Source organism: Mya arenaria, chromosome 7, assembly GCF_026914265.1.
Source record: "Mya arenaria isolate MELC-2E11 chromosome 7, ASM2691426v1".
Classification (NCBI taxonomy): Eukaryota; Metazoa; Mollusca; class Bivalvia; order Myida; family Myidae; genus Mya; species Mya arenaria.
Genome location: NC_069128.1, coordinates 33690290 through 33697834, shown reverse-complemented (window position 1 = coordinate 33697834; position 7545 = coordinate 33690290). Strand labels below are relative to the sequence as shown.

Below are 7545 nucleotides of genomic sequence, written 5' to 3'. Positions count from 1 at the left end.
GGTCGTGTGCAAAAGTGAGTGTTTTACCCTAAATGTATTTGGGACAGGTTGAAATCATAATCCAGATCTGTAAAATCATTAAAACTTGCTGAAACCAAAATGCCACAATTACACTAAAATGATAGTTTCAAGAGAAGTTAACGCAAAAGCTGGGAATTAGGTTTCCATCACCACACTGAAAATATAAAGCTATTGATATTGCATGTCAGCCAGAAAAACAATTTATAATCTCACATTTTGATTTACCTTATAAAAACCTACCGGTATATCAAAGCCCAAGAAATGCAAAATGGAGCAAAGACAATAGCTTATCTGCATTTTATTAGTTGAATAAGAGAAATACAACAACAACTAGTAAAGCCGGTTACATTTTGTGTGTATTGTCCCTGGCAACATGTGTACCAAGTTCTGTATGAATATCTTGAACAGTTTTAGTTATGGCCCAGGATCAACAACAAAACCAAGGCTATGACAACTAATATTTGCATCCCTACCTTTGTAGCAACAAGACCTCGAACAATGTTGGCTATATTGTTACTTCTGGCCCCTGCAGCCCATTTCAGTCCTGGCCTCTCATCCCTGGGAAGATTCAAGTCCATGTTGTCACTAATGCTGCTACTGCTGGAACCAACATTATAATTGTTGTTGTTTAGTCTACAATGTTGGACACTATCAACTTCATCATACGGTAATCACCATAAAAGTCTGATGGCAACTCTTGTAAACCTTGTCCAAATATATTCATCATCTTAGATTGTGACTAATAAGTGTGTATTTCTATCCTTATAAATATGAAATGTCCAAATGAAAACTTGTGTATTGTCATGGAAGAAGCTACAGAGTAATTTAAAGCATGTAAGGTTTCACTAGTTGATTGATTGTGCACTCTTGAGGTCATACATGTATGAACCACTCAAGAGTCTGTTTCTAGAGAAGAAACCAGTACTAATGTCCTCTTTGAGAAGCCATGACCACTTACACCCATAAGTCTGGACATAATCTTTTCAATCAACTTTGGCCTGCCATACTCTCCTGGCGGGGCCTGAAGACAAATATTTGAAAACTTACAGTCAAACTGAAGTTCATTTGAAGCAATGATTAAATAATATAAGTATGGTCCAGACTGCTTTCAATACAACATTAGCTCTGGAATTATCTTCTCTTAATCCATGGTGAAAATATCAAATAAATGTATCACCACTAAATGTGTATGAAAAAGATAAAACCATGTGTTACCATATGAAACATGACTTAGTCAATACAGTGAAACTGCGTTCCCTCAAACAAGCGGTCGTTCGAGAACTGGCTTTCCCTCGAGGTCGGAGCTTGGTCCCGAATTTTTTTTCTTCTATTTTCATATAAAATATACCCACGCTGCATCGAAACCTAATTATGTCGAGCAGTCGAGCAATATCCTCGGTCCCAAGTACACAAATCGTGCACAAAACCTTATGGCTCCCTCGAGGACATAATTTCACACTTTTTCCCGAACGCGTGTTCCAAAATAAATAAACAATTGCTAGGTGTTAACATTTTCGCAAGTTGTAAAAATTGCAATGACAGTTGAAAGGCAATTTGATAAGGTGTGAAAAACCGTTTTTCACTGTTAACGCATGACAGATATTAGTTGATATGGGCATTTGAGATGATAATTAGGAGAAGTTAATGACGAGAAGTTAACGCTTTATATGTGGTCAGAAGGTTCTTTGAATTCACTGCCGATGCTGACCGTGATCTTCAGACGCTCTGTACGCTGTCACGTCACATTACGATTGAACAGTTTCGCGAAACCGATGTTGCTTGTTACGAAAATGTGCCTTTTTGTTAAAATAAACATTTCTATTTATTCATTTATTGTTTTTTCTTTTGCGTTTTACATTTAGTTTACGTCAACCTTTGAACATATTAGCAATTTCCACAACGCAACACATAATCGGTGTCTTAGTAAACAGTCTGTTTGACGACTTCAAACTTAAAATACACTGAAAGATATTTCAGATCAAACTGGAAAAATTGAAAATTGGGTCGTTCGAAACATCGGTTCCCTCGAGGTTTATGCTCGGTCCCTGGCGACCTCGAGCGATCGCAGTTATACTGTACATGCTGACATATCAAGGGTTAGAAATGAAGATGAAACAATACATTGGCTTATCCATGAATCGGCAAGACAAAGCTCTAAGTATTGCTGTACTATAACCATGCAATTAGCCAGGCAGTGTTTTTCATACAGTTCTTGAAGTTCTAGTCCTCTCTCAAGGTCAACTTCTGTTATGAAACTGTTGTCCACCCACTCCATGGCCTGTTCTGCTGCAAGTCAGCTGTCACTCAGAGTGCTCCACACCTGCCTCCACTCACTTAGGGTCTTGTCTACTGGAAGGTGGAAGTGCTCAGCCAGGTCCTGAAAAAAATATAATTCACGTGACTGTAAAAACAGGCAGTTTAGTACCTGAAGGTAACTTGTAACTGCTTTCTCAGCATGCACGATTATTTTTTAATCTGATATACTCATTACAATGTTAAATGCCATCTTTCCCATGGCAGGTTGGCTCCTCCCCAGGGAATTTCCGGGTGTTCAAGTCACCTCCAACTTCTGGAGGAGTGGCAGGTCTGGGAATCGATCCTCTAGGTTCACCACAATGTTCTTCAGGAAAGGGCTGTTGATCTGAAAAGGCACAACAATATTTACAACTGAACATTAAAGTGAGAGATCTTGATTAATTAAAAAAAAGAAATTTTGAATTAGAACAAGATGCGGTATATTAAACCTTATTTTACATTTAATTTTTCAATAAAAACAGTAACAGTCAAAATAATTATAATAGTTGTACATGGAAATAATTTTTCATGTGTACCTTGTTCTGGAAATAGTCAATATATCTGTCTCTGAACTCTCTCTGATTGTAAAGCCTTGATGTTTCAAAATGGTCATGCGGTCTACAGATGCTTGGTAGGCCTTGCCCGGCTCTGCTAGCAGTCCTTGCAGGATAGCACATGTCCCATTGGCTTGACAGTGGTGTATATACACACAAGGCAAACCAAATAATTAATCAATTAGCCTTTAACTGATCTTTTGAATGTGAAAAGGTTGAAACAAAAAGTTATGTCAGAAGATGTTGTTTTAATAACTCTATAAATGTTATAGGTAATAAATAAATTTACTAGGTCTGACTAAAGGATGTAAAGATGACATACCTGCAGGGCAGCAGACACTTCTGCTAGGTGAGGCAAAACATCAGCCATCATGTGAAGGGACATCACAAAGCGGTGGTCCTGTGTGAACTTTGCTAGACCAGGCTCCCACATCATTTTGTTTCCCAGCCTCCCTCTCCAGGCTGGTGAAGACAGATGGCAGGCACTTTATCAACGTAGTTGTTGCCTTCTCCTGCCACATCTATCTAACATCTTTCACCTCTAACAGCTTGAGCTCCTTCAGCACATTCTGAAATAACAAAACTAATTTTGGGGTGCTAATTATTGGAAATAAAATATCTCAAATAGCACTTATTAGTTTTTCATCAGCAGAAATATGTTTAGGGATGACTTGCAAGCTTTAAACCTGCAAATTCACCAAGTGAATTTGAACTATCAATTTGCCTGTATTTCCCTCAAGCCACTTGTCCTGATGGGGCTCTTGTCACCTAGAATATCCTTAACTTGGGGAAGGTATGGTATGACCTTGACTGCCTGGACTGCAACAAGGGCCAACCTATGTGCGAGGCAGTAATTGTTTACGAGATGGGGTACTCTCTGCGTTGCCACCCTATTTTTTCAAGCCACCAATGCAGCAGCCCCATCACTGCTGAAGACACACTTCCTGTCCAGTAACAGATTGACAGAGGTCAGTGATGGCAGCTCTGATGGTGTCTGCCTTCTATAGTCAACAAAAGGCAGCACGGACAAGAACTCCGTTCTGCTAGTTCCATGCAAAATATAAAAAAAAACTACCATAGTATTTTCAAATGGCCTGCATTTACAAAAATGATTGACAACATTTAGTAACTATGACCTGATGTAGACAATCATCTCATTAATGACGGAGACATCTGTGGTCTCAATCACCATGATAGTAAACCATGGGGATATCCCAACATGTTTCATTAAGGTGTCCCTCAGCAATCGCCCAATCATTAGCACTGCTTCCTGGATGAGCCTCTGTGATTTCCGTTGTCATTGGCGCCTTTCTGAAGGTTGATGAGGATGTTGACTCCCTGCAGCTCTCCTGAAAAACATTCCATCACATTGTTGCATACAAGATGAAGAATGTTTAATTGCTAACAAAAAACCACAGTGAAATCTGCCCGTGGCGCAGCTTTAGCTCCTCAACAGTTTCTTCTCCCCCAACCGCTGCTTAATAACTGCTCTTCTTTCCCTCTGCTTGTGAAGTCGCTTCTCTTCCTGGCCAAAGGACTAAAACTCTGTCAAAATTCGGTCACCTCAATGTTCATATCGCCCTCGTCGTCCAAATTGAAACCCTTTACACAAACTACCAGAGAGTGTTCAGGGGACATCACTCTTGTCACCGCTTTATTCATTTTTGAGGCCGGGCACTCTGATCTTTAAAATAACTTCAAACTTAGTAGTACCAGAATTGTTGAGTCTTTTAAAATCAGCTCATTTTTTCTTCTTAGAAGACATAATTTGCAAGTACAAATTTATGACTCATACACGTAGTTAATGCACAAGTCAATTGTAACCACAGTAACCACAGACCGGTTGTCCGGTAAGCGCAGTGGTTAGCGCACTTGCTTCTCACCAAGGCGACCCGGCTTTGATAGTGGGCCTGGGTGCATGTGAGTTTGGTTAGTGGTCACCAAGCCGGACAAGTGGGTTTTCTCCGGGTACTCCGGTTTCCCCCACATCGCAAGACCACACTCTCGCGCAACATCGTGCCAACAACAGCGATTAATATAAGTTGCAATAGCTTTTTTTCACAATTGTTGTAAAATCAAATAAAGTTTAAACTAATTGTAACCACCAAGTCCGGGGAATAGCAGGCACTTTGAATCCAGCCAAGCCCGGGTAAAATCTCCGCCCTGCTGGTATGTACTGCTGGTAAAATCCCCGCCAAATGCCCGCACCCCAGGGACCCTGGGTAAGGTCCATTCCCTGCTATTTTAGATGCAAAGACAAAACCATCGCATTCACCTGGCACTGCAGAGCCACCGTGATGGTAAAATCACGGTCCATTTCCCCGACTATCCCTGACATTGGCGTAGCTCCAATAGGCACGGTAGGCCCGGGCCTACACATCCTTTCCAAAAATGAAATATACAAAACGTCCAAATCTGCTACAAAAACTGAAAGGTAAGGGGGGTGACAGCTTAAGCCTACTTTACATTCAAATTGAAACTCCAGGTTAACTAAGTATTTATTTTTTTTAAGTTGAGTGCCTATTTTTTGAAAACGGTTGAACCGTCAGTTTAACTCGGTTTTGTTTACAAATATAAAGTTGTGAAGCGGGAGTATATTTTGAACGTCATTCAACATGTTTTCCCCTTACCCCGACTTAGACTTTTATCACAGAAGTGGGAGTTGGTTATTGATTTCAAATTCCCATCGAGGTACGTATGTAAGACAGATGTTTAATCAAAAAAGTTTCGGAAATTTCGGACAAAAATATATTATTATTATTTTAGTTTCTCATAGAACAAATGGTAGCAAGGAATTACATTATAACCTGCTGTATTATGTTCGTAGTTATGTCTTAGTTTAATAAATTTACACCCATTTATTTAAACGATACATTATTCTACAGTAGTCAGTTCATTAATAATCCCTCTTTTCCTTTTATCACAACGGCCTTTTCACTATTTTACCAAGGAAAATGTTTAAATAATTATGTTTCACCGCTTCATCGCTCGTCCGTCCGTCCGTCAGATCGTCCTTTTGTCCACCCATCCATCCATCTATGCATCCGCCTGTACACCAACAAATACGCTAAATTTTGTGGTTTGGGGTATGGTCAGTGATATGTTTGTAAGGTTCAGTCTGTCATTGTGGGATAAAAATGGACAGTAGGGTGAAAACAAAACATAGTGGGGTTAAAAAGAAAAAAAAACACAATAACCCAGAACGCATTTCTCATAAGAACGTCCGTCTTAACACAATCCGTCCGTTCAGCCATCGACCCGTCTGAACTAGACCTGCCCAAGACTCGGCAAGAGTTTAGCGAGGAAGTAAGGAGGGGGAGTCTGCGATGGCAGCTGCAGGATGCAAAACCTTCGACACTGCTGGCGACACTCAACAAGACATCGGAGGCAGCTTATCCCTGCATATACATTATACTACAGATACTGCTGACCATGCCTGCCACATCCGCCTTATGTGAGAGCCCCTTCAGTTACATGAGGTGTATCAAGACATACCTTCGCTCTACAATGACCGTCGAGAGGCTATCCTCACTTGGCGTCATCCATATTCATCGAGATGTTGAGATAGACATAAATAAAATCATAAACACATTTGCTTCAGTCAAATGCAGGAACTTTCATTTGAAGACCCTCGCTATAGCATTGTAAACAAACTGACTATAGACCTTATTTAACCATAACATCGTATTTTCTATGTTGAAGCTTTTTAACATTTTGGTATCAAAGCTTTGTATTTCAGTTCTGTTACTGTACGTCATGAGTAAGGCAACAATAAAGTTTAGTCAAGTGCATTATGAAGCTATTTTTGAAAACTAAAAGGACTCCAGATATATATAATCGCACCATATTAGATCTAGAGTAAAAAAACATCCCGGGGGTGGACCCCCGAACCCCCCTCCCAAGTGGGCCTATACATCTTATAAGGCCAAGGTACGCCCCTGCCTGATATACACCTGGACCTTGGGGGTGCGGTGGTTACAAGTGACTGGTGCATACATTAGGCCACTCCTTTTTTATTTTTTGGTTTACAAGAATTTTTGGAAAAAATGTCCACCGGGTGGTCGAAAAAAAAAAGAAAAAAAAAGGATAAAAGTCACAAAACATACTCTTTAAGGGTGAAAATCAGAGAACAACATAAAAACATTGAAAATTTATATCATTTACTTGACATTTTAAATTTTAAAACTGCTATTAATGCATGTTTTAATACACTCAAAATTTCAAAGTTCTAATTTCTAATTAAACACACAGATTAAATCTTACATAATGTGCATATAAAACATCAATGAAATTGACTATAAAACATGTTTACATGTATAAACTACACTTTTTATCAAAGATACATTGAATATTACTCAGCAGGACATTTGTTTAGCTTTAATGGTATGCTAAAGCAAAAGTGAATGCAGAACACTTAAAAACTGACCAATATTAAATTGGAAAAAAGGGAAGGCAAATTTTACGCTTTAAAATACACAATAATTGCACTGTATTAAGACAATACATTACATTTTCTAAGCATTGTGTCAGTTATTTCAATATTGGAAAATGTCAATAAAGTGAAATAATTTCCAATTTTGTAAATAAGGAAGTAATATTGTATGAAGACATTGTGCTTTAATATTGTGCAAACAATTCCTGAAAAACTAAAAACCAAACTAGACCTAGATTTGAG

At 39.0% G+C, this 7545-nt stretch overlaps 1 long non-coding RNA gene across 1 annotated transcript; it reads right to left on the bottom strand.

The window, feature by feature from the left end:
- Positions 1-2292: 2292 nt before the first annotated feature.
- On the bottom strand, positions 2293-2986 carry LOC128240673 (uncharacterized). The gene is made up of 3 exons (XR_008262274.1): positions 2853-2986; positions 2513-2662; positions 2293-2398 (listed from the first exon to the last, which is right to left on the bottom strand). It is a non-coding gene; the product is annotated as an uncharacterized LOC128240673 (long non-coding RNA).
- Positions 2987-7545: the final 4559 nt, after the last annotated feature.